Source organism: Pongo pygmaeus, chromosome 6 (genome assembly GCF_028885625.2).
Source record: "Pongo pygmaeus isolate AG05252 chromosome 6, NHGRI_mPonPyg2-v2.0_pri, whole genome shotgun sequence".
Lineage (NCBI taxonomy): Eukaryota > Metazoa > Chordata > Mammalia > Primates > Hominidae > Pongo > Pongo pygmaeus.
The window spans coordinates 73,442,450-73,467,130 of NC_072379.2; the positions used below are offsets into that span (position 1 = coordinate 73,442,450).

General features: G+C 35.0%; 1 long non-coding RNA gene across 2 annotated transcripts in view; it reads right to left on the reverse strand.

The window, feature by feature from the left end:
- Nucleotides 1–8,455: 8,455 nt before the first annotated feature.
- Nucleotides 8,456–24,681, reverse strand: part of LOC134739866 (uncharacterized) — a 216,329-nt gene continuing 200,103 nt past the window's right edge. For both annotated transcript variants that reach the window (XR_010126935.1, XR_010126934.1), the window contains exon 3: nt 8,456–11,224. This is a non-coding gene — a long non-coding RNA (uncharacterized LOC134739866). The remainder of the gene's footprint in view (nt 11,225–24,681) is intronic.

Sequence of the window (24,681 nt, forward strand, 5' to 3'; positions counted from 1 at the left end):
AGTGTCTACATTGCCTCAAGAAGTGTCCTGAGTGAGTGAGAAGCAAGCTATATTAGGGATTAGAATTATATCACCCAGGACTGGTTGAATACATAAGATGAAAAGTGATGATCAAAGTAACTTAAAGAATATTTCTCTGTTTTTAATATGCACATGAATCACCAGAGATCATGTCAAATGTAGATTCTGATGTAGTAGTTCTGGGGTGGGGCCTGAGTCTCTGATTTCTACAAGTTTTGATGTGAGGATATCAAGCAGCTTGTCCATGGATCACACTTTGAGAGGCAAGAGTGTAGATGACGTGGGGTGGAGCCATTCTCCACTGAATAACAGCAATTTTCAGAACTAGTTAAATATTTCCAACCTCAACATGCAAGGAGGTTGATTAACTTGCAGTCAGGACTCAAAAAACCCTCGTCCAGCCCTTTTGATGAGTAATGATTGTCATCAACCACCTGGTTCTAGTATAATGTGTGGAGGCTGAATGATGGGCTACATAAGACCTCCACCATCTCCTTCTTAGATATGATAATGTTAATGTCTTCCATGGTGTGTGTGTGTGTGTGTGTGTGTGTGTGTGTGTATGCATGGGGAGAAAGAGCAAGAACTTAAAATTAGAGGCAGAAGCACATAAGAACATTATGGCATTATTAGAAAAAAGGGAAAACGTAACTGCATCCCTAGGGATGACTCAAACAGGTGGTGCATCAAGTTCCCAGTAGCATATCTTCCTAACTTCAGCATCAATCACACTGAATATCTGAATAATCATCATAGCAAAGGAGTGGGAAATTTAATCACATTTGTCTTTGCTCCCATCCTTTCAAGCAATAGAATCTGTATATGGGCATAGATTCTAGACAATATTTTAGCATCCCTGATGGACATTCATTCGGCTAGCATTTAGCTAAAGTTCACCTCTATCTATTATACTCCATTTCCAGTCAAAGGAAGGCTTCATGTCAAATTAAAACCACAAAGATCATTTCTAGGTAACATTTTCTGCACTTCTACACCCTCCCCATCATACTCCACAAACACCTGGGACAAATTTATGGATGCTTCTTCAGTAGACAGGAATTTTGGCAGATTTCCTGTCCAGCTAGGGAATACCTGGCAGGATGTCATAGCCAATTAGTGAAAAAAGAGCATTTAATATCCTTTTGGAAGATTTCGGACTCATAACCACATTAGATGAATAGATCTTGAACCATATCATACTCCTCCCACCCAACTCCCAGTCCCAAGTACCATTGATCCTTTCACAGATATTTTTCTCTTTTTTAAATTTTTTTTGTGTGCTCAACCTGCCATCACGAACCCATGCCTGAAGTGTTGCAGTTGTCTTCTAACTGGTCTGCTTGTCTCAGTTTTCATGATTTTAAATAACAGTGTCTCATTAGTTGCCAGCACTCTCTTAGTTGTTGGTTTAACAACCCTTATCAACTTCCTTTAGCTGTAAGAACAACTCTGAATTCCGTACTCTGTCATTCAAGTTGTCCACAGAATATATCGGCAACATTTTTTGAACTCTCAAAAGTTAGCCTCTTGCAATATCCCAAACAATCCATGCTTATTATCATGTCTGCTTAGACTTTACTGATTTCCAACCCCTGATCTGTAATCTAAACACTTCTCCATAAATTTTTCCTTGAAGTCTCTTGACCACACCAATTTTTACTGATTTCTTCCATAGCAGTAATTACTACTCATTTTATTATTTGTTAAAATGCTGCCTCATGTTTTGTTTCTCTTGCTATTATTTGATTTTTAAATATTATGTTTGTTCTATATAGGATTCTTGTGCTTCCATGAGGTTTGGGAAGGTGGATATTGGAGTCAGTCTAGATTTGAGTCTCAATGAGTGAACAGTAATTGTCATCTGTAAATCGGGGATGAAAGCATTCAGGTTTCATGACTATGGTGGGATTTCAGAGATAATAAGGGTAACATATCTAGAACAGTTCTTGATAATAGTTTTGTTTTCAAATAATGTTAGTTTTTCTTAACTGCTCAACATTAAGGATTTTGCAAGATGTGACATATATCCACCACAGTATATAGAAGACGGTTCTGTACAAAGGAGAGATATGAGATACAAAAATATTTATTTATTTAATTAAATTGTGTTGAATTAAATGTTAATCTGTAGCTAAGGACTCTTCTATGGAATTATGTGATGGAAACCCTGGCAAATTTATTATGAGTCTGCTGTTACTTTAAATCACTTCCCCTATGGCTATATGTAGCACATTCATGGCTTCTATCCCTTTAAGATATTATTATTTATTTGATGTAACTGAACCTTTCATAATCACTCAGCATTAGTACACAGAATATAGGATGACTTTAGCAAAATAATTAACTGGAATCAGAAGAAAATCTAAAAATAGATCTCATGAATAATTTTGTCCTCAGGAAATATAAAAATAATCCAGGTTTGACGTAAACTATGAGCCTAAATAGGCTAACCCAAGGCCTTTAAGAGGAAAATATAATTTATTTCCACACAAATTCTGCAAAATTCAGCACATGGTAGATGTTAAATAACTTTTCTCTGAATTAGTGAATAAATGAATGAATATAATTCTATAAAAATTTGTATGAATCTCTAGTAATAGCTTTGTCTTATTATTGAAAGATTTTTAATCTATGAGTGATAAAAATACTTTAACTTTTTTAGTAAATAGGTTTACTAATTCATTCTATTAATATAAATATTTACTAATCCTACCATATATTAGAGTATATAGTAATTTGGAGATATGGAAATTAATGTCTGAATGTTTGCCATCAAAAATTATTTAGCAGCAGTGACAGTGTGTTCCCATCACTGCACCTAGGTATATTTTTAAGAGAAACTTCATAAATATTAATATGATTTGGTTTGTAAAAGATTAGATACTATGTTTTATGTGTTGCTGATGTAATTAATTTAGTTTCATTGAATTCTTATACATCTTGTCCCCTCATTGTAAAGCCAAATTTTCATGACTGCTCTATCAATTTAATTAAAGATATGATTTCTCCTCTTGTGTAGTTTGCAATACCATTGCAATACCATTGCATTGAATGTAGACCATTTCCAAAGTACTAGAATTTTAAAAGCAGTTTTCTGGAGCCTCTTTTGGAGGACATTATTAGAATTAGATGTTTATGTAAAATTGGTTTTCTGTATCTGACAATATCTTCTAAATGCCTTTTATGACCTTCTCTTGAAGATTTATTATGAAAGACCTGGTATTACAAACATACTTTTGACATCTATAGATATCTAAACAAATTAAGCTGCCCAGGGGAGCTTATGTGTATTAGTGTTCAAAGCATCCACTTGCCTCAGAACCAAATATTGTTGTGTAGATTTTGAATTTTTATGTAAGCAATCTTTCTCTGGAAGATTTGAAATCATCCTTCATTTCTGTTTAGTAAACTAGAATGCCATTTTGCTCAAATCAAACACCTGAATCTAACTGCCTCCCTTCCTCTGTTTACTTCATTAATATGTAACTTGATTTATGATCAGCACTCTATTTTCTTGCGACAGAAATTAATCACAGTAAGTTTGGTGGATTCATTCCATCAAGGGTGATTTCGGTTTCATTATTCTGAAAATCTACAGTGGACTATATAATAATCATCAATGTCAATGAGAATTTTCATTTAATTTTTGAAATCAACATGTGTTCATCTTAAAGGAAAATGTTAAGAGGAATAACATATTGAAAGCTGAAACAGGTAGTGCTAATGTTACACCTATACTATGTCATTCTACTTTTGAGTCCTCAGTACTTTATGACATCATGTTGATTCATGTTCATAAGTCAAATTTGGTGTAATCATGGTCAAGGAATTATCATTTCATTTTTCAAAAGCATAAGAAAATGTTAAATGGGGTATAATAATTTCATAAAACTTGACTTAAAGTTGGAAACTATATTTGGCATTTGCTACATTTAAAAAGTGAATCTGTGATTTTTGGCCAATATATTCATTTTGACAGCTTGTCTGTTACCTGAAATTACACAGGTCAGTGTGGCACTAAGACTGAGAGAGAATGGGAAGGCTTATTATATGGTTTCCTTAAGATGAGAAACATTAATTTCTCAAATAACCAAGAGTGAAATTACATTTCAGACTAAATAAAAATCAAGAAGGATGTTCTGATATATTGAATGGAAATTAAGAATCTGGTTATCTTATTGATTCATTATCTCTAAGGTGTGCAAAAATTATTTCTTCCTCATTTTTAGTAGATCCTGGAAACATTTTAATTCTACTCTTAGTCAGGAACTAAGGTGACAGTATGTTGTGAAACTTAGAAGCTCTTTTAAATTAAAAAAATTAATGTACAGATACATAAATGGATACTTTTATTTAGAGCAGGGGTCCCTAACCCCCCAGCCATACACTGGTATCAGTCCATAGCCTCTCAGGAACCAGGCCGCACAGCAGGAGGTAAGCAGAGGGCAAGCAAGCAAAGCTTCATCTGTATTTATGGCAGCTCCCCATTGTTCTCATTACCACCTGAGTTCTGCCTCCTGTCAGATCAGTGGTGGCATTAGATTTTCACAGGAGCATGAATCTTATTGTGAACTGCACATGTGAGGAATCGAGGTTGCATGAAACTTATGAGCATCTAATGCCTGAGATCTGTCACTGTCTCCCATCACCCCCACATGGGACCATCTAGTTGCAGGAAAACAAGCTCACGGCTCCCACTGATTCTACATTACAGTGAGTTGTATAATTATTTTATTATATATTCCAATGTAATGATAATAAAAATAATGTGCACAGTAAATGTAATGTGCTTGAATCATCCTGAAAGCACCCCCCCAAACCCAGCCCATGGAAAACTTGTCTTCCATAAAACCGGTCCCCGGTGCCAAAAAGGTTGGGGACTGATGATTTAGAGTATATCTGTTTATTTATATATATGAGGCAATGTTCAGATTATGATACATTCTAATCTACAACAGGAAAGGGTAACTTGGAAACTCTTCAACTAGTGTTTGGAGTAAACATCTATCGTCAGAATTAATGTTTTTAATAAAATACTGTGTATCAGTGAAGCTCGTTATGAACCTAAGCAAATATACGTTTATGTGTACTTAATAAGTTTGAATTTCACAAAATGTCATAGATGTAGTGGATCTTTCTAATGTAAATATTTCATTGGTTTTCCTACTGAAATTCTGCCTCACTGAAGATTTCTTCTATTTCTCTCATTCACTCTTAGTCAATGTGTTACTTCCCTTGGATTTTCTTTGCAATTTCTATAGTTTTTACTTGTTTTTCTGAGTAAATTATTTTCTAACAGTAGCTTTCAGCACTCTAATAAGTATCAACAAGCACCAAGCATATTAAAGTTTGGCTTAATCCACATGACAGTAAGTATGTAAGTAAGTTCTTGATTGTCCCTGGCAGAGTAGTTGCTTAGTTCAACTATGTGCTATCATAGAATAGAGGAGACAGAAAAAAAAGGAGTGAAAACATTTGTTAGTAAGGAATGACTAAACACATGTCAAATTTGATGAAAAAACATTTATCTATATATCCATTAAGCTCATTAAATTCCACATTGGATAAATACAAAAAGATTTGCATGTAGATATATCATAGTCAAACTCTGACAGCCAAAACTAAGCAGAGGCCAGGCACAGGCTCACACCTCTAATCCCAGCAATTTGGGAGGCCAGGGAGGTCGGATCACTTGAGGCCAGGAGTGGGAGACCAGCCTGGCCAACATGGTGAAACCCTGTCCTACTAAAAATGCGAAAAATTAGCCAGGCATGGTGTCACATGCCTGTAATCCCAGCTACTTGGGAGGCTGAGCCATGAGAATCACCTGAACCCAGCAGGGTTGCAGTGCGCCAAAGAGGTTTGCAGTGAGCCAAGATTGTGTCACTGCACTCTAGCCTGGGTGACAGAGCAAGATGCTGTCTCAAAAACAAACAAACAAACAAACAAGAAAAAACAAGCCAGGCCCAGTGGCTCATGCCTGTAATCCCAGAACTTTGGGAGGTCAAGGTGGGCAGATTACTTGAGGCCAGGAGTTTGTGGCCAGCCTGGCCAACATTGCCAAACCTTGCCTCTACTAAAAACACAAAAATTGGTTGGGCATGGTGGCTTGCACCTATAGTCCCAGCTACTCAGGAGGTTGAGGCAGGAGAATCGCCTGAGCCTGGGAGTCGGAGGTTGCAGTAAGCAGAGATCTTGCTACTGCACTCCAGCCTGGGCAACAGAGGGCGACTCTGTCTCAAAACACACAAACAAACAAATAAACAACAACAAAAAATAAAAAATAAATAAAAAGAAAGCCATCAAAAGAATGAGATTAAAAGCTATTTAGCACATAAAAGGGAATTATAATAAAATTAACATCTCGGAATTAATGGAGGCTAGAATGCAGTGAAGTGACATGCTTATATATCTATCTAAAAAAATGAAGATGTCAAATATTAATTCAATGACCAATAAAACTACCCTTCAAAATGAGAAAAAAAATAGAGACAATCCTTGCCTGTTCCCCAAAGACCTGTACCTAACTGAAATCTATGGAACAGTCCATCTAACAGCAACAGAATATACATTCTTTCCAAGGGCATATGGAAAATATACTATGATAAACCATATGCTAGGCCATAACATACTATTCAATAATCAGCTTTAAAAAGAATAAAATAAAATAAAGTATATTCTCAAAACAAAGCTATTAAATTAGAAATCAACTGTTGCGGGAAGTCAGGGACCCCAAACGGAGGGACTGGCTGAAGCCATGACAGAAGAACCTGGATTGTGAAGATTTTATGGACATTTATTAGTTCCCCAAATTAATACTTTTGTAATTTCTTATGCTTGTCTTTACTGCAATCTCTAAACATAAATTGTAAAGATTTCATGGACACTTATCACTTCCCCAATCAATACTCTTGTGAGGTAGGTCAGTATTATTAACCCTATTTGACAGATGGGGAACTGAGGCATTGAAAGAAGTAACTTGCCCAAGGTCAACCATTATCAATCAGTTGAGGAGATGGGCACACAGAGTCAGCATCCACTCAATTCTTGTTCCATTTCCCAGAGCATTTTACTTCTCAGAGTGTACTTGGGAGCAGAGGGAAGTTGGTAGGATACACCTCATTCCACAAACTAGATTAATTCAATAACTGAAGGGTATTAACTGAGGGCCTATTATTTATCTAGTATAATGTGAGGAATCTTGGAAAAATGAATTGCTTCTGAAAGTCATGTTATAGATGTTTTGAAAATAAAATTACATCTTTAACATTAAGGACATGAATTCTTTTGTAAAGAAATATTCACTTTATCTTAGGAGGTGAAGGACTAAATCACACTGATTTCTCAAAGTTTTACATTGACTAACCTACAAAGCTATAGAAATTTTAGTCTTTGGAAAATAAACCGCACACTACTAAATAACCCATGGACCGAAAGATAACTTACAGGGGAAATTAGAAAATACTTTAAAATGACTGAAAATTAAAAAAATTAAGCAATGTAGGCAAAGCTGTATTCAGAGAAAAAAAATTAGCTTTAAGTGCCAATGTTAAATAAAATCTCAAATAAATATATTTCTACCTTAAGAAACTAGTAAAATGAGAAAAAAATCAACTCAAAGAAAGCAGAAAAAAATAAAGATTAGAACAGAATTAGTAAAATTGAGAAAAGAGAAAATCAATGAAACAACAGGCAGTTTCACTGGAAAAATTAGCAAAATTGACAAAAAGTTATATATACTGAACAAGAAAAAAGAGACAAAAATTTTTAAAATCCAAAATGAAAAGCAGTGTATCATTATAGATTTTACAGAAATTAAAATGTATATAAGGAAATAAAAGCAACTTTATGCTGAAAAATTAGACAAATAAATGGACAAATGTTAAAACAAAAAAACAAATTATATATCCTGAGAAGAAAAGAAATAGAAAATGTGAATACACATATACCAAGTAAAGGAGTTAAACTGGTAATTAAAATGCTTCCAAGAAAGAAAAATTCAGATTCAGGTGATTTTACAGGTAAATTCTATCAAGTACTTTAAAAAGAGGTGACATGAAACATTCATAAAGTGTTAAAGATTTCAGAAGCTGCAACAATTTTCAATTCATTGTGAGTTGCCCCAATGCTAACTCCAGACAAAAATATCACAAAAAAGAAAACCACGTATCAAAATTTCTCTGAATATAGACAAAAAGTCAACAAAATATTTGCAGCCCAAACTCAGCAACATATTAAAAACATTACACATCATGACCAAATGAAACTTAACCCAGACAGAATTACCACACAGAGAATTTCTTTTACAAGATTAATTTTTACAACTCTTCCACAACTTGTTCAAATTTTTAGATTTATCTAAGTTAAAACAATCTTCTAACCCTCTGTAAAAGATTTACATCCCCAAGACTTCTTATAATCTTTTTTTTTTTTTGAGACAGAGTCTCACTCTGTCACTCAGGCAGGAGTTCAGTGGTGCAATCTTGGCTCACTGCAACCTCCACCTCCCGAGTTCAGGAGATTCTCCTGCCTCAGCCTCCTGAGTAGCTGGAATTACAGGTGTGTGCCATCACGCTGGGCTAATTTTTGTACTTTTTGTAGAGATGGGGTTTCACCTTGTTGGCCAGGCTAGTCTTGAACTCCAGACCTCAAGTGATCCTCCCACCTCAGCTTCCCAAAGTGCTGGTATTAAGGTTTGAGACATAGCGCCTGGATGCCTTCTTATAATCTTTAACCAAAAACACATTTCACATTCCTCATACACCTTGCATGTACTAATAAAACTGTTTTTTTAGTAGTCTTAATTTCATGTTATAATGGTAACTCTTAGGAACTTCTACTTTTGGTGCATAAATTTCCTTTCATCAATCAGTTCACGACTTACACAGACTATCTACGACATGCTTGGATTTTCTGGCTTGTCCTAAACATTCCTCTTTTTAAACAACCAGTTATTTTAATTTAGGACATGAATTTACCATATGGGATCCTCCCTTATATAAACTCTTTTCTTTATAACCTTCTTGGCATAGCTAGGGGGCATGGCTAATTCAACATGTCCCAAGGCCTTATCTAGAGTCTAATGTGTTCATGGTAGGTAAATTGAAGAATTTTCAAAAGTCACAGCAGTTTATGACCTTAAAGTCTTTGGAATACCTAATATCTGACCTGCCTAATTTAGACTAAATGTCCTTATTTTACCAATAATCTTTAAAACTTTTTATTTCCCAAAGATTACTAAAGTTATGTGAACTAAAAAGAATTAGTTTTTATTTTTCTTTCCAAATGTTTGATTTAAGCACTTATTTTTCTTTAAGCCAATTAATTAGAGTTCTTTTATATAAACGTCACATACATAACTACACAGACAGACAGAAGAAGATCTGGTAGTTGTAAGATTTTTCACCTGCCAGTTTTGAAGTTTCTTAATTGGATTATTTGCTTTAGGGTACATCCTTCAAGAAATAGGGCTGGGAACACAGGTAGTTTTTACAATATCTAGAATCTTCAAAAGTAGCTTGAAGACAGAAAAATTCAAGAAGGGAAGACAGAAGTTGTTCATGGAAGGGAAGAGAACTGTCAAATGGTAAATGTCACACAGATACCAACTAGAAAGTACTCATTTCCTAAGCCAGGATTGAACCTGGGCCACCACTGTAAAATGGCAGAAACCAAAAGAAAGTACTGACATATGGTCACAAGGTTAAGCTCCCAAGGACATAAAACAAGATGCAGACCTCATCCAGTTTTTCTTTTGTTTTTTTCAGAGACCTGCAGCAAAGTTTGTAACTGACCAGCTTGCTGGGCCACCTTGAATAGTGAGCTTATGGGGTCCTAAGCCCAAGTATCCTAAGGTATCCTAAGACACCCCTATTCATGACAGAATGACACAGAAAGACAAATTCATAGCACAAAATACACCAGATTCACCACAGTTTAAGACTAACCTCAGAATCCTTTTTCACAGTAATCAAAACTTTACACAGGAGATAAACAGTGATTTTTATCATTCATTCAACTGGTTTGCACAGAGAAGGAGAGACCAGAAGCCTGACTAGTAGAAAATTCTTACCCTTTTGCCAGCATGTCAGGTGTCTTGGTTCCCCTTCCATGAGCAGCCCTAGCAACCCTGTTTGCCACACCATACCTCCGGGGACCAAGCTGCATCACAATGGAAAATCATGGAACCACAGGCAAAATCCTCCTCATTTTGCAAGATGCTGCCCAAGGAGCTTTATGTAGTAACCAAATTAACATTTTCCATTCTGGCCAGAGGAAAGTATGTGTGACAAAACATAGACATTAGCCACTCTGCTTAGCACCCAATATTGAACTGGAAAAGGTCAAATTGGCCCCTCGTTGGGCCCTGTCACCTTTAATCCATTTTAACCAAGAGGGACTTTACTGAGGAGAGGGCCTCTAACCCAATCTCATCCTTTACTCAGGTGAAATGTACGTCAGTACGTATCCAAAGTCAGCCAATTGGTGTTGCAGTCTATTTCCTTTGGATCGGAATAGTAACTAAGCTAAAAAGTCAGTAGATTTAATTTTGGGGAGCCCTCATTTTTAAATTCACTTCAATACATTGTTGTTCATTCAGAATGTTCCACTGTAAGTTATCTTTAGTAAGACTTCACCATTTCTGTAAGACTTTGTTGCTTCCTGAGCCTAATGTTTAAGTTGAAAGGAAATCAGTTTTTTAGAAATTAAGGATCCCATTTTTACCTAAAATATTGGCTTTACTCTCAGGTTCCCTTGATTGCCTTAGCCAGTGATTTTTCTACCTAAGAATGCAAGAAAAATGAAACAGAGGGGTAGAACACAAAAATCCCTGCAAATTTTCGGAAGCCAAACTTTACAACCCCAACAATATTACCATTTACTACCAGTTTCTTTCTGACCCAGTCAGATGTAAGAGTCCTCTAACTAGATCCAAGCCAGTTAATTACCAGATCAAATCTGACCCTGGACTCAGTCCAGTTTCTGCTGTTACATCCAAACCCAGTTTAGAACAGAAATTTGCTCAAAGAAAATCAGAAAGCTCAAAACACAAATCTGTGGCACTCTAAAATCTGAGAGAGAACTTACCCACTGCTCTGAGAGATCAAAGGACACAAGTGGGTCCTTGCAGGTACCTTGCTTGTTCACTCAGCACTTCTGGGGGTCATTAAAGCTCTACTTTGAACCCCGCTTCTGACACCATCTGTTAAAAGAAAAACTTCAATCAAATTACATTTAAAGGAGTTTAACTGAGCAATGAATGATTCACGAATTGGGCAGCCCCCAGAATCACAGCAGATTCAGACAGACTCCCTGCCCTGCATTTTTCAATATCCTACTTTTAGATCTATTTTATACTAAATTGGTTATAAAGCAGTTTAATTTTGTAAACATATAAAAAAATTTACAAGGATCTTTGATGTTAAAAAAAATCACATATGTAGAATTTTATTTTAGTTACTTCAAACCACTCAGTAATCTAATTAGCTGGAAGCATACAATAAAATTTACTCTGTACTTTTTGCTTCCAAGTTATTATATAACCATAATGGCATTCAATTTATCTCAACTTAATGTTACTTTTATCAGTATTAATCTCAACATACTGATAATATTTTACTAAATGTTTTTAGACATAAATTTCACATATACTTGATAAAGCACTCAGCTCCTCCTAGTGGATAAGCTTTAGCTAATGGTATCAATATTTTCATATTTTAATAATGTTACTGTTAGTTTTAAGTATGTCCTCAAAATTCACAAAACATAAAGCAAATGGTGTCTACAAAGTTGAAACCAAATTATGAAAAATATAAAAAATTGCTTTTTAAATAAAATCAGTTGACATTAAGTGGCACTTAATTATCACCATGTTATTAATTAAAAAGCCATAATGGAGATTTTAACCAATGGGGTATTCATTGATTTTCCACTCATTCTGTTACACTTTATAAATTCTTACCAATGAAAATCAAAAGTAACTGAGAGGAAAAAAAAGTAAATAATATTGAAACCTAGATTTTTAAAAGGTAGGGTACAGAAGATAAGATTTTTCACTATCGTATTAATGAGCAGAAATAAAATACAAAGTATGATTTGAAAGAAATATACAGAATCAATGGTGGTATTCAGCTCTTTCCGGTGGGTGGGTGACATGCTTGTGAAGGAAAAATGCATTGCCTAAAAACCATACCCATGTGTGATGGAGTGTGCATCTGTTCAATACAGGCCAAGCCAAAATCTGCAGGTGTCAAAATGCCAGTAGTACACACAAAATGATGGAAATGAAGACAAATTATCTTTTGAAAAGTACCAATGTTCATAAATTTTTCTTATTTCTGCATGCGTGAAGATATCATTGGCTTTCTTCCCCTTTATCATGTTGTCTGTGTTAATTGATAAAAGTCAAAAACTGAACAAGAAAAAATGCCCTCTCTGCAATCAACAAAGCAAGCAAATGACTAGCCTGACATTTCATCAGTTCTTCTAGGAAATCCCTGGATAACAGCACCACTGTTTTCATTTTTGCTAAAAAGCTGATTAGAAAGATGAGGTCCAATTGTTGGCATAAAGCTTTTCAGAAATATTTCTGTGAAGTGTGAAAAAAAAGACTTGTAGATTTTGTGAATTATTGGTCCTGTGTTTGTGCACTAAAAAGCCAAAGTTACAAATTGCAGATGTCACTCATCCACTTGTTCTCAGGTCTGCAAAATGGCTCTAGATAACCTTCCAAAAATGACAACCTGAATTATGAAAATAATTTTGTCTCTGATAAGCTTCTCTCTAAGCCATTAAGATAAGCACATTGATTGAACAGTGATTTTCCATCATACCAGAACATATGGCTTGCAAATGTGAGTTATATATATTTCATTCAAGTACCTTCTTAATTATCTAATAAACAAAATAAACTTCATATGACTATACACTTTAATAAAGTAGTTCAAGTATGTTCATTTCTCAAGCAATCCTGTGAAATGGAAAGTCTGACATTTTTATTTTCTGATTACAGATGTAGAAAAATGTAATGGCTTGCATAACGTCATGCACATATAAATTGTAGCAGCAACACTAGAACTCAAGTGTTTTGATTTTTATCCTTACACCTCTTCTGTTATGCCATCCTGCTTTTATTGTTAAGAATTTAAATCTTAATTTTTGTAATCTCCATTTGTACCATTCGTGGATTGTTTCCTAGTAATACATAAAGCCACTTATTAGATGTACTATGCAAATTTATACCTTGTTTTTCACACATGCACAGGCAATACAAACATACAATAGTAGTCCATTTACTATATCAATAAATCAATAAGTGGATCTAATTAGCATTAGAACTTAAAAGTTAAGATAATCAAAGAGATTATTATAAAATAGAATTCGCCATGGATTTGCACACACCATATAACCAGAAAATACTTATTTGTATTAGTTTCCTAGGACTGCTATAACAAGGTACCATTAAACCAGGTAACCTAAAATGCACGAATTTAATTTCTCACAGTGGTAGAGGCCAGAAGTCCAAAATCAATGTGTTAGCAGAGCCATGCTCCATCTGAATGGTCTAGAGAAAAATCCTCCCCTGCCTCTTCCTAGCTTCAGGTGATTTCAGGCTTGTGGCAATATAACTCCAATCCTTGCCTCTCTTGTCATGTAAGATTCTTCCCTGTGTGTGTCTACATATTTGGAGCTTTTCTTAGTATAAAAACAACAGTCATACTGGATTTCAGCCACATTCTAATGTCTTATGACTTAATTCTAACTAATTACATCTGCAAAGACTTTATTTCCAAATAAGATCACATTCTGAAGTTCCAGGTGGACCTGAAATTTGAGAGGACACCCTCACCAGCTACCTATAGCAATCTCCTCTTCCTTCCACAATACTACAAAGGAAGACTTCCTTTTTTCCTTTATTTCAGAAGCCACTGGAACTCTCACACATTATAGAGTTCTTCTTAATCTTACTTGATCTAGGGTGTTATGTAGATGTACTAAGCATCATAGGTAAAGGACAACAGAGAAGGAAGAGGAGCAACTGGTTTTGGTAGCACAACCTAATTGTTGGCTCATCACAGTCCATTTTAAATCTTTACTGTAATAGTCTGTTTTCTGGCTGCTGATAAAGACATACCCGAGACTTGGCAATTTACAAAAGAAAGAGGTTTAATGGACTTACAAATCCACACAGCTGGGGACCCCTCACAATTATCATGGCAGAAGGCAAGGAGGAGCAAGTCATATCTTACATGAATGGTGGCAGGCGAAGAGAGAGCTGGTACAGAGAAAGCTTCCTTTTTTTACTTTTTTTAAAAAATTTTACTTCAAGTTCTGGAATACACGTCTGAACGTGCAGGTTTGTTACATAGGTATACATGTGTCATGGTGGTTAGCTGCACTCATCAGCCCGTCATCTAGGTTTTAAGACCCACATGCATTAGGTATTTGTTCTAATACTCTCCCTTCCCCTTCTCCCCATCCCCTAACTGGCCCCACTGTGTGATGTTCCCCTCCCTATGTCCATGTATTCCCATTGTTCTCATTCATAAGTTTCCACCTATGAGTGAGAACATGTGGTGTCTCATTTTCTGTTCTTGTGTTAGTTTGCTGAGGATGATGGTTTCCAGCTTCATCCATGTCCCTGCAAAGGACATGAACTCATTCTTTTTTATGGCTGCATATTATTCCATGGTGTATATATGCCACATTTTCTTTATCCAGTCTATCATTGGTGGGCATTTAGGTTGGTTCCAAGTCTTTGCTATTGTAAATAGTGCTGCAGTAAACATACAGGTGCATGTGTCTTTTTTTTTTTTTTTTTTTTTGAGATGGAGTCTCACTCTGTCGCCCAGGCTGGAGTGCAGTGGCACGATCTTGGCTCACTGCAAGCTCCGCCTCCTGGGTTCAAGCCATTCTCCTGTCTCAGCCTCCCAAGCAGTTGTGACTATAGGTGCCCGCCACCACGCCCAGCTATTTTTTTTTGTATTTTCAGTAGAGACGGGGTTTCACCATGTTAGCCAGGATGGTCTCGATCTCCTGACCTCATGATCCACCCACCTCAGCCTCCCAAAGTGCGGGGATTACAGGCGTGAACCACTGCATCTGGCCCATGTGTCTTTATGGTAGAATGATTTATAATCCTTTGGGTATATACCCAGTAATAGGATTACTGAGTCAAATGGTATTTCTGGTTCTAGATCCTTGAGGAATCACCACACTATCTTCCATAATGGTTGAACTAATTTACACTCCCACTAACAATGTAAAAGCATTCCCTTTTACTCCGCATCCTCATCAGCATCTATTGTTTCCAGACTTTTTAATGATTGCCATTCTAACTGGTGTGAGATGATATCTCATTGAGGTTTTGATTTGCATTTCTCTAATGACCAGTGATAATAAGCTTTTTTTTTCGTATGTTTGTCGGTACATAAATGTCTTCTTTTGAGAACTGTCTGCTCATATCCTTCGCCCACTTTCTGAACTAGAAAAAACTACTTTAAATTTCACATGAAACCCAAAAAGAGCCCATATAGTCAAGACAATCCTAAGCAAAAAGGACAAAGCTGGAGGCATCATGCTACCTGACTTCAATCCATACTACAATGCTACAGTAGCCAAAACAGCATGGTACTGGTACCAAAACAGAAATATAGACCAATGGAACAGAACAGAGGCCTCAGAAATAATGCCACACATCTACAACCATCTGATCTTCAACAATCCTGACAAAAATAAGCAATGGAGAAAGGATTCCCTGTTTAATAAATGGCTAGCCATACGCAGAAAACTCAAACTGGACCCCTTCTTTACACCTTATACAAAAATTAACTCAATATGGATTAAAGATTTAAACAGAAAACCTAAAACTCTAAAAACCCTAAAAGAAAACCTAGCCAATACCATTCAGGACATAGGCATGGGCAAAGACTTCATGACTGAAACACCAAAAGCAATTACAACAAAAGACAAAATTGACAAATGGGATCTAATTAAACTAAAGAGCTTCAGCGCTCATCCAGTGAAACTATCATCAGAGTGAACAGGCAACCTATAGAATGGGAGAAAATTTCTGCAATCTATCCATCTGACAAAGGTCTAATATCCAGAATCTACAAGGAACTTAAACACATTTACAAGAAAAAAACCCCATCAAAACTTCTGTTTTTAAAACCATCAGATCTCATAAGACTCACTCACTATTATGAGAACAGCTCAGGAAAGACCTGCCCCCATAATTCAGTCACCTCTCACCGGGTTCCTCCCATGACATGTGGGAATTGTGGGAGTTACAATTCAAGATGAGCTTTGGGTGGGGACACAGCCAAACCATATCATTTACTTCTTTACTTTCCACAAATTCATCTTTTTTCATGTCTCAACAACTCTGGAGACCTTATCCTACTCCTCAACATCAGCTAATTTGAAAAACTGCTCAAAGATCCATAAACCTTCTGTATTGATCACAGAGAGAGAGGAACACCGATTGCAATACCAAATAGCGGCAACTGAAAGGAATTGTGCCCGAGGATGAAAATAGCGTTTATTTATTTAAAAGCAATCAAATACACAAACATATATACCAGTACATCTAAGTGACTACTACATGTCAAGCAATTGTAATAGTGTGTAATGTATTCTCAAGCTGATCTCTAAAAAACACCAATTGAGTTTTCACCAGTTAGAATTCTATGACAGATGTTACTTTTCAATGTAATGCTAGAAAAAGATTTTAAAAATTAACTCTTCTCTGGAAACTTCATTTTTTAATTTTTATCCCTCTCATATTCATCACATCCATGATAGAAGCCTCTTATGATAGACATCAAACTATGCAAAACTCTTGTGTGCTTCTTCCCAAATCTAGTGCATGGGGAGATATGTTATTGGCAGCACAGACTAGAATAGTGAATGGCATTGCCCATGAAAGCATCACTATGGTTTTATAATTCAAGATCATTTTACTTTCAATAATACTTGTGAGCTAGTCTAGGCATGAATAGCACAATATACTGTGGTGTTTTAGTTTCCATAATATAAGTGACACATTGTTTTGCAATTGCATAGATAGATAGATGGATGTCTATTTTTATCTTCTTTCTATTCATTTAAGGTATTTGAAGGCAGTATCTGGGACAACTTAGATGCAGATCAGTTTGTTTGCTGAAAAGTGACTAGAGATTTTAATGTTTCTATTATGTCTTTTCCCAAATAGCAGTTATGTGCCCCACTCAATTTAATTCTTAGGTACTGTGGTGGTCATTAGGGTTCTTTGATAACTATTCATTGTTCTCTGGCACATAGAAAGATTGAAATTACTGGCCCTTTATGGGTATAGCCATTTCAATGAGTTGTGAGCAGAAGAGACATGTGTCACTTCTAGACTGGAATATTTAATTGCCCATATAATACTGTCTAGAGCTCCTTTTTATCTGAATAGAACTTCTTGCATTAAAGGTGTAGCGTAGGTGAGCAATAAACCTTTGTTGTTTAATAGAACAGAGATGCAGGTGGTATTTGTTACCATAAACTTTTCTGATGAATACAAATGCTATTTTGCAGTATTACTTGATAGTATCTAATGTCATATAAGACATACTAGATTATATATTCGTGAGAGTCAATGACAAAATTTCTCACTTTGTTTTTATTCTTCCAATTGTGACATCTCTACATTGACCATATTTTGAGAACATTAGTCAAAAGCACTAATGAAATGAAAATATTTTCATAATTTTTCATTTGATCCTGGTAAGCATGGCTCTCTTTGCACTATCTCTTTTCTAGGTGTTTTCTTAAAATTCTGATTTTTAAATCAGCAAATTTAATCTGCCCACCCTGTCAGTATGCCTAAACCTTACATAGTAATGTGGTAAATACAATATAAAATTCTACTCTGTAATTTTGAGAGAATCAAAGGGACTTAACTTGTACTTTGTTTCAACTTTTATACCACTCAATCATAATTAATTTTGATGATTTTTGGCTAAATGAGAAGCAATGGGTAGCTCTGCAGGAAAGGAAAAGGATAAGAGCACCTAACAAAGTTCCCTGTAGGTAACCCCAACCTAATTTAAAGCACACTTGATATGTAGCAATAGACCCTGGTAAAATGGCAGGTGATTCTCTAAAAAGAATAAAAGTAGCAGTTGTATCCCTGCCCAGACTCAGTAAATTTGTATGAACATGGTGCTTTTCATTAGGCAATCAATAATATATTTTATTGGTTCCAAAACACTGCACAAAACCCACTAGAAGTCATCTCACTACACTGTTTTGAGTGTGAACACTACAATTAAGCAAAGAAAAAAATAAATTAGTTTTTCTGAAATCTGGAGGTTTTCTAGTTGTAAAAACCCAATTACAAATTAGCAAGCTGTGAATAATCAGATTAAAAAATAATCAGGCGTAAAGCAGCAAGTGTTTCACTTATAAAAATCTGCAAAGACTCACAAAGTTAGTTATATGGTAATTGATGGCAAATGGGAATATCAATGATATTACATTGAATTACAATTTTTTAACCTCAAATATCAATAGTTTTACTGTATATATGTATATATATATATATATGTATCCTTGAAATTTCTTATTTTCTGTTAAGGAAGTGTAGAGATTTTGTAGGGATGCATATGCCAAGTTTAAATAGTTCTTATATGTTTGAAATTCAGATTATTTGCCAACAAAAGATGATTATGAAGTATTTGAGTATATAGAAATACAATATGAAATAATATTACAAAACTAAGACTAAACATATTCGTAATATCAGCAAATATCAGAGAACTTAACCTACACAGCTTTTCAGATTGGCTAAAAAATCAAATTTTAACATTATACATGAAACATCATAATACAAAGAGATTCAGCACCATTATACTTAAAAAGTAAACCAAAAACAAACACACACATACACACAAATAGAAAGAAAGCCAGAATTTTGATGCTGATATTTGATGAGGTAAAATACTGTTGTGAAAGCATAAAAGAAACAAAAATGGCATCTCATGATGCTAAAAGTTACAGATTATAATGATGACAGTTATTGATATTTGTACAGCAACAAATTTTAGGAGGTTAAAAGTATAGTTCCAAAAGAAATAAGCAGAAATATATTAATAACAGTAGAATTTAACCCAACTCTTACAATCCAAGACTGATTAAGTGGATAAAGAGTTAGAAAGTATGTAAAAGAATTAACAAATAATTAATATTAGGTCGGTGCAAAAGTAATTGCAGTTTTTGCCATTCCTTTTACTTTTCAATAAATTGATCAGTGATATATATCCAAGTAGGAACCTCAATAAAAGAGGATAAATTATGTTCAAGTAAATATGAAGCATGTACAAAATATGGCCATTTGTTAACCCACAAAATATGCTAATAAATAATATTTTCTGCTAGAAATCATAAAATTATTTTCAAAAGAGATTTTAATATAGAAACCGAAAGTGTGCTAAATAAATCTCAGGTCAAAAGGGAAATACAAAACAAAATTATGAAATTGCTTAAATAGAATAATAATAAAAACAGGACATTTTATTTTATCTTACTGAAAACAGGACATTTTAGAATCTTGACTTACAAGAAAGGCAGTTATAGAATAAGACTGATAACATCAAATACCTATATCAATAAAAACTATAAAAGTAAAAAAATTAGAACAATTATTAAAACCAAAAATGTACAATTAAATAAATGTAGAGAGATAAGAAATAAAAATTGGGGCAAAAAAATAAACCAACAAAAAACTATGAAACCAACAAATAAATCTCACATATCAATCTTCAATAAAATCAACAAAACTGACATGATAAGCTAAGTAAGAGAAAAAAATAAAACCACAAACATACAAATTTAGAAGTAACAACAACATAGACATTAAAAGAGAGGAAGCCAGGCATAGTGGCACGTGTCTATAACCCCAGCTACTTGGGAGGCTGAGGTGGGAACATCCTTTGAATGCAGGAGTTGGAGACCAGCCTGTCAACACTGCATGAGGCGGAGTTCAAGACTAGCCTGGCAAAGATGGTGAAACCCTGTTTCTGCTAAACATACAAAAATTAGCCAGGCGTGGTGGTGGGTGCCTGTAATCCCAGCTACTCAGGAGGCTGAGGCAGAGAACTGCTTGAACCCAGGAGGTGGAGGTTGCAGTGAGCAGAGGTCGTGCCAGTGCACTCCACCCTGGGTCACCACACCCAGATAATTTTCTTGTATTTTTAGTAGAGACGGGGTTTTACCATATTGGCCAAGCTGGTCTCAAAGTCCTGACCTTGTGATCTGCCTAGGCAACAGAGCAAGACTCCATCTCAAAACAAACAAAAAAACAAAACAAAAACAAACAAAAAAATATTTACAGCCCAACCCCACTTATGAATATTTATGCAAATATTAAAAAGGAATCAAGAGTACATTAATATAATTAATCCTCTATTATAAAGTATTTTAATAAAATCTTTCACATTAATAGAACCAAGAAGAAAAACCATCTGATAATTTTTACAGTAGCAGACCTTTTGCTTGACAAAATCCAACATCCACTTGTGTCAAAAAACCCTGAATTAAATAAGAATTGATTGATAAGTCTTAACAGAATAATGTAATAAATATACCTCAGCCCTGCAGTAAGTAAGCATTCTATTTAATGTAGAAAAAAAGGCATTTCCCGTAAAATAAGAAACAATGCAATATGGTATTGTCTCTACTACCAATTGATCTTATCTTGCATTTACTAGTCATTAAAATTTGACAATAAATGAAGTTAAAGACATAAATTCAAAAAACAATAGGTAGAAGTATCTCTATTTGTCTTACCTCAGAGGTGGTATATTTAATAATTTCAAACCATTTACACTCATACCTATTCTGCTTTTTCAAATGACCATAAGCCCTTTGAGGACTTGCTGAACTGCTTCATTTTTCCACTTAACAAACCTAATATATATGATAATGCCTCCATAACTTGTTAACAAATATAGATAATGACATTGTTGACTAACATTTTTTATTTTTTATTTTTTGAGATGGAGTTTCGCTCTTGTCACCCAGGCTGGAGTGCAATGGCACGATCTCGGCTCACTGCCACCTCTGCCTCCTGGGTTCATGAGATTCTCCTGCCTCAGCCTCCCAAGTAGCTGTGATTACAGGTGTCCGCCACCCTGCCCAGCTAATTTTTGTATTTTTAGTAGAGACAGGGTTTCGCCATGTTGGCCAGGCTGGTCTCGAACTCCTGACCTCAGGTGATCCACTCGCCTCGGCCTCCCAGAGTGCTGGGATTACAGGCGTGAGCCACCGCGCCCGGCCGACTAACATTTTTAATATTCCAGAACATGGACAAAAAAGCAAGCACGGACATTTGATGTGTTTGATGAGGACCATAATTACTTTTGTTGATTTTCATGATGATCTTTATTTCTGAGACTTTGAGAAATCTTTGAAATATTAAGTATTTTTCACAAACAGCTTAACATGCAGAGATGAAGAGTAAAGAAGGCCTCTCTTTGGAAAGAATATCTTCTACTAATTAGCAAGAAACCACTTATATAAAAATACCTTAGAAATATAGTTTTTACTTAAGTAGATTCCCAAGCAGAAGTCCTGCTTTGACTAGATAAAAATGCATTAATAACAAATAGAATATTTAAAAATTTCAAGTTATTCCTGTATAGCTTTTCATAGCAGCTCAGTAAGGTACCAAGATCTTGAATTCAGTATCCAGATATTGATAAACTGAGTTTGCCATGCTGTGATTCGAAACACAAGGTTTCATAACAACTCATAGAGGCAAAAAACACTAACAAACTTCCACATTCTGTTTTCTGTGGTGGAATCTTCCCTGAATATCCCCAGGCCACTGTTATTGTTTATTTCTGCAAAACAAGATTATTTTAGGTTGTGAGAGAAGAAAAGCTTCACTTAATCAACATCATTTGGAGAATACTGTTGTGAGGTGTTTGATTCCAATTGACTGTAAATGTTTCAGCTAGTCACCAGAGGCTACAGACTCACACACAGCTCCACACATGCACATCTCAACTCCTTGATGAGAAGAGATAAAAGAATCCTATTGTGTTAACCACTTTTTATGAAGAAAGCCAATTACAGTTAATTCTGAATTGCTCATCATACAGTTTGTGGAATATTCAGGCAATTGTTTAAACATCCGTAAGCTTGAAAATCAAAACACTGGGTTTTAATCCAGGCTCCATCACTTACAGGGAGAGTTTAAGAGGAAGTAAATTGCACAAAAAAAAACTAGAAAGAGAAATAACACTGATATTCTCAGGTTGGTATAAAGATTAAATAAGGCATCATGTACACAGTTATTTAAAGTTTGAAGCCCTATACAAGTTTTAGTTATTGTTATTAAAAAGTCTTGTCAGCTTTGTTGGAAAGTATGCCAAGATTTCAAAAGTACGTACCTATAGAGAAGGGAGAAAGTATCTGTTTGCCAGGACTGCCATAACAAAGTAGCACACACTAGGTGACTTAACCAACAGAAACTTATTTCTTCACAGATCTGGGGATAGAATTCCAAGATCGAGGTGCTAGTAAGGTTGGTAAGGCCTCTGTCCTCAACTCGTAGATGACCACCTTTCATTGTGTCCTTATGTGATCCTCCCTCTGTATCTACCTGTCTATGTCCTATAAGGATACCTGTCATAAGGATTAGGGTCTTATCCCTATGTATTATAAGAATACCTTTCATATTGGATTAGGGTCCATCCTCATGACTTCATTTTAACTTAACTACCTCTCTAAAGTTCCTATTTCCATGTGCAGCCACATTCTAAAGTACTGGTGGTTAGGATTTCAACATATGAATTTGAGGAGTCTTGCAGGGAGACATGACAAAATTTTGCTCATAACAAAGACTTTCAGGATTATCAGGATAAAGGAAAATGGCAAGTAAACTGGTTACCGATTCCCTGCAAGGTCACTCAGACAACCTGAAGCACAGTTTAGGACTGAAAGACTTGAAGGCAGGAGCCATACATGGACATTTTTGGAATCTCGAATAGCTTAGAGTGCCTGACACAGAGTAGGCACTCTGCTGCTGCTTATTGGATGTGTCGAGTCCAAGTAAACTCAGGATTCATTTGGGTAACTGTTCATATATCAATGTATTTATAAATAATAATTGGCCTTTCTATATTAATATATCAATACATCAATATATTAATATATATTATTTACAGTTTTTAATATATGATACATGATAGTTATATAATATCTAACATGCCATGTAATACTATATTAATATACATATATGTATTTACATATTTCCATATATTAATACGTAGAAGTATAAAGACCAATTATGAGGAATGTGCCATTTGAATGAGAGATAATAAGTGGGATAGTATTTAGCATTTCAAGAAGAGAAAGGGAAGTTTCATTCAATAGTTGGGAGATAAAATCTGCAAAATGGAGAATGTTTTGGATATGAAAGTTCATAAAAGTTAAGAATTACTTCTATATTTCAGGCTTGTATAACTGAATGCATAGACGTGCCATTTCTTAAAATGGAGAATACTGGGTGTCAATAAGTTGTAGGAAAAAGATCTTGAGTTCAGTTTTGAACACGATAATCTTGAGATGCAGCTGAGATTACCAAGTGGCCATTTCAAATAAATAATGGTACATAAGTCACTGGAATAACAAGTTCCTCTTAGATAGAGAATTGTATTTTTATATGATTATGTACAGTTGTTAATTTTAGGCTTACACAGTTGAACATCCACTCTGTTCAAGAATAGAGCAATAATTTTAAAGTTATTCTCTGGTCTCAGTCTAGTGAGGAGATAGATATTAATCAAATACTCACACAAATAAGTGTAAAGACCTGTGATAAGAACTGTGAAGCAGTCCATTGGATTTAGTGGGGTTAATGTTATTGATGATCACCCTTCACAAATTCCTCCCCCGATGATCACTGAAACTCTCCACAAGCATTGATGTAGGCTGAAGTAAAGGTAGTAGGTGAAGAGGTGGTTTCTGTATGTATATATACATATGTACCTTTTTGAAAGGTTTGGATTTAAGAATAGGAAGAAAAATGACAGCATGTAGGCAGAAGGGAATATTAGATCAAACGAAGGAATTACTACTTTTTTTTAAAAAAATGGCATGTATTCTAAGAAAGTTTACAAACTCATAGAAAGAACACAGCTGAGAGATGGAGGAGATATCTACAATAATAGATAGGATTGCTGATAAGTTGTAAAGAGATAGGCTAGAAAACCTAATTGATGAGTTTGGTCTTAGATGGGAGGAGAGGTGCTCCTGTATGTAGCAGGATAGAAGGAAATTAGTATGGGTGAAGGTGTCAGGAGGCTCGTAGTGTCCTTTCCTTTCTAGTGAGCCTTTTGAGAGTGTTATGTGAAGAGCTCTATTTTTTATATTTTTATTTTGAAATAATGGTACAATCACACAGTAGTTACCAAAAAATATTTTTACTGTGCTTTATATTAATTTTTATTGATGCATGATAGGTGTACACAGTTTCAGGGTGCAGGTAATAAGTTCATACATTCATATAATTTGTAAATATCAAATCAATGTATTTACAATATCCATCATCTTAAATATGTATTTTCATTATGCTGAACCATTTAAATGATTCTCTTCTATTTTAAAATACATAATAGGTTATTATAA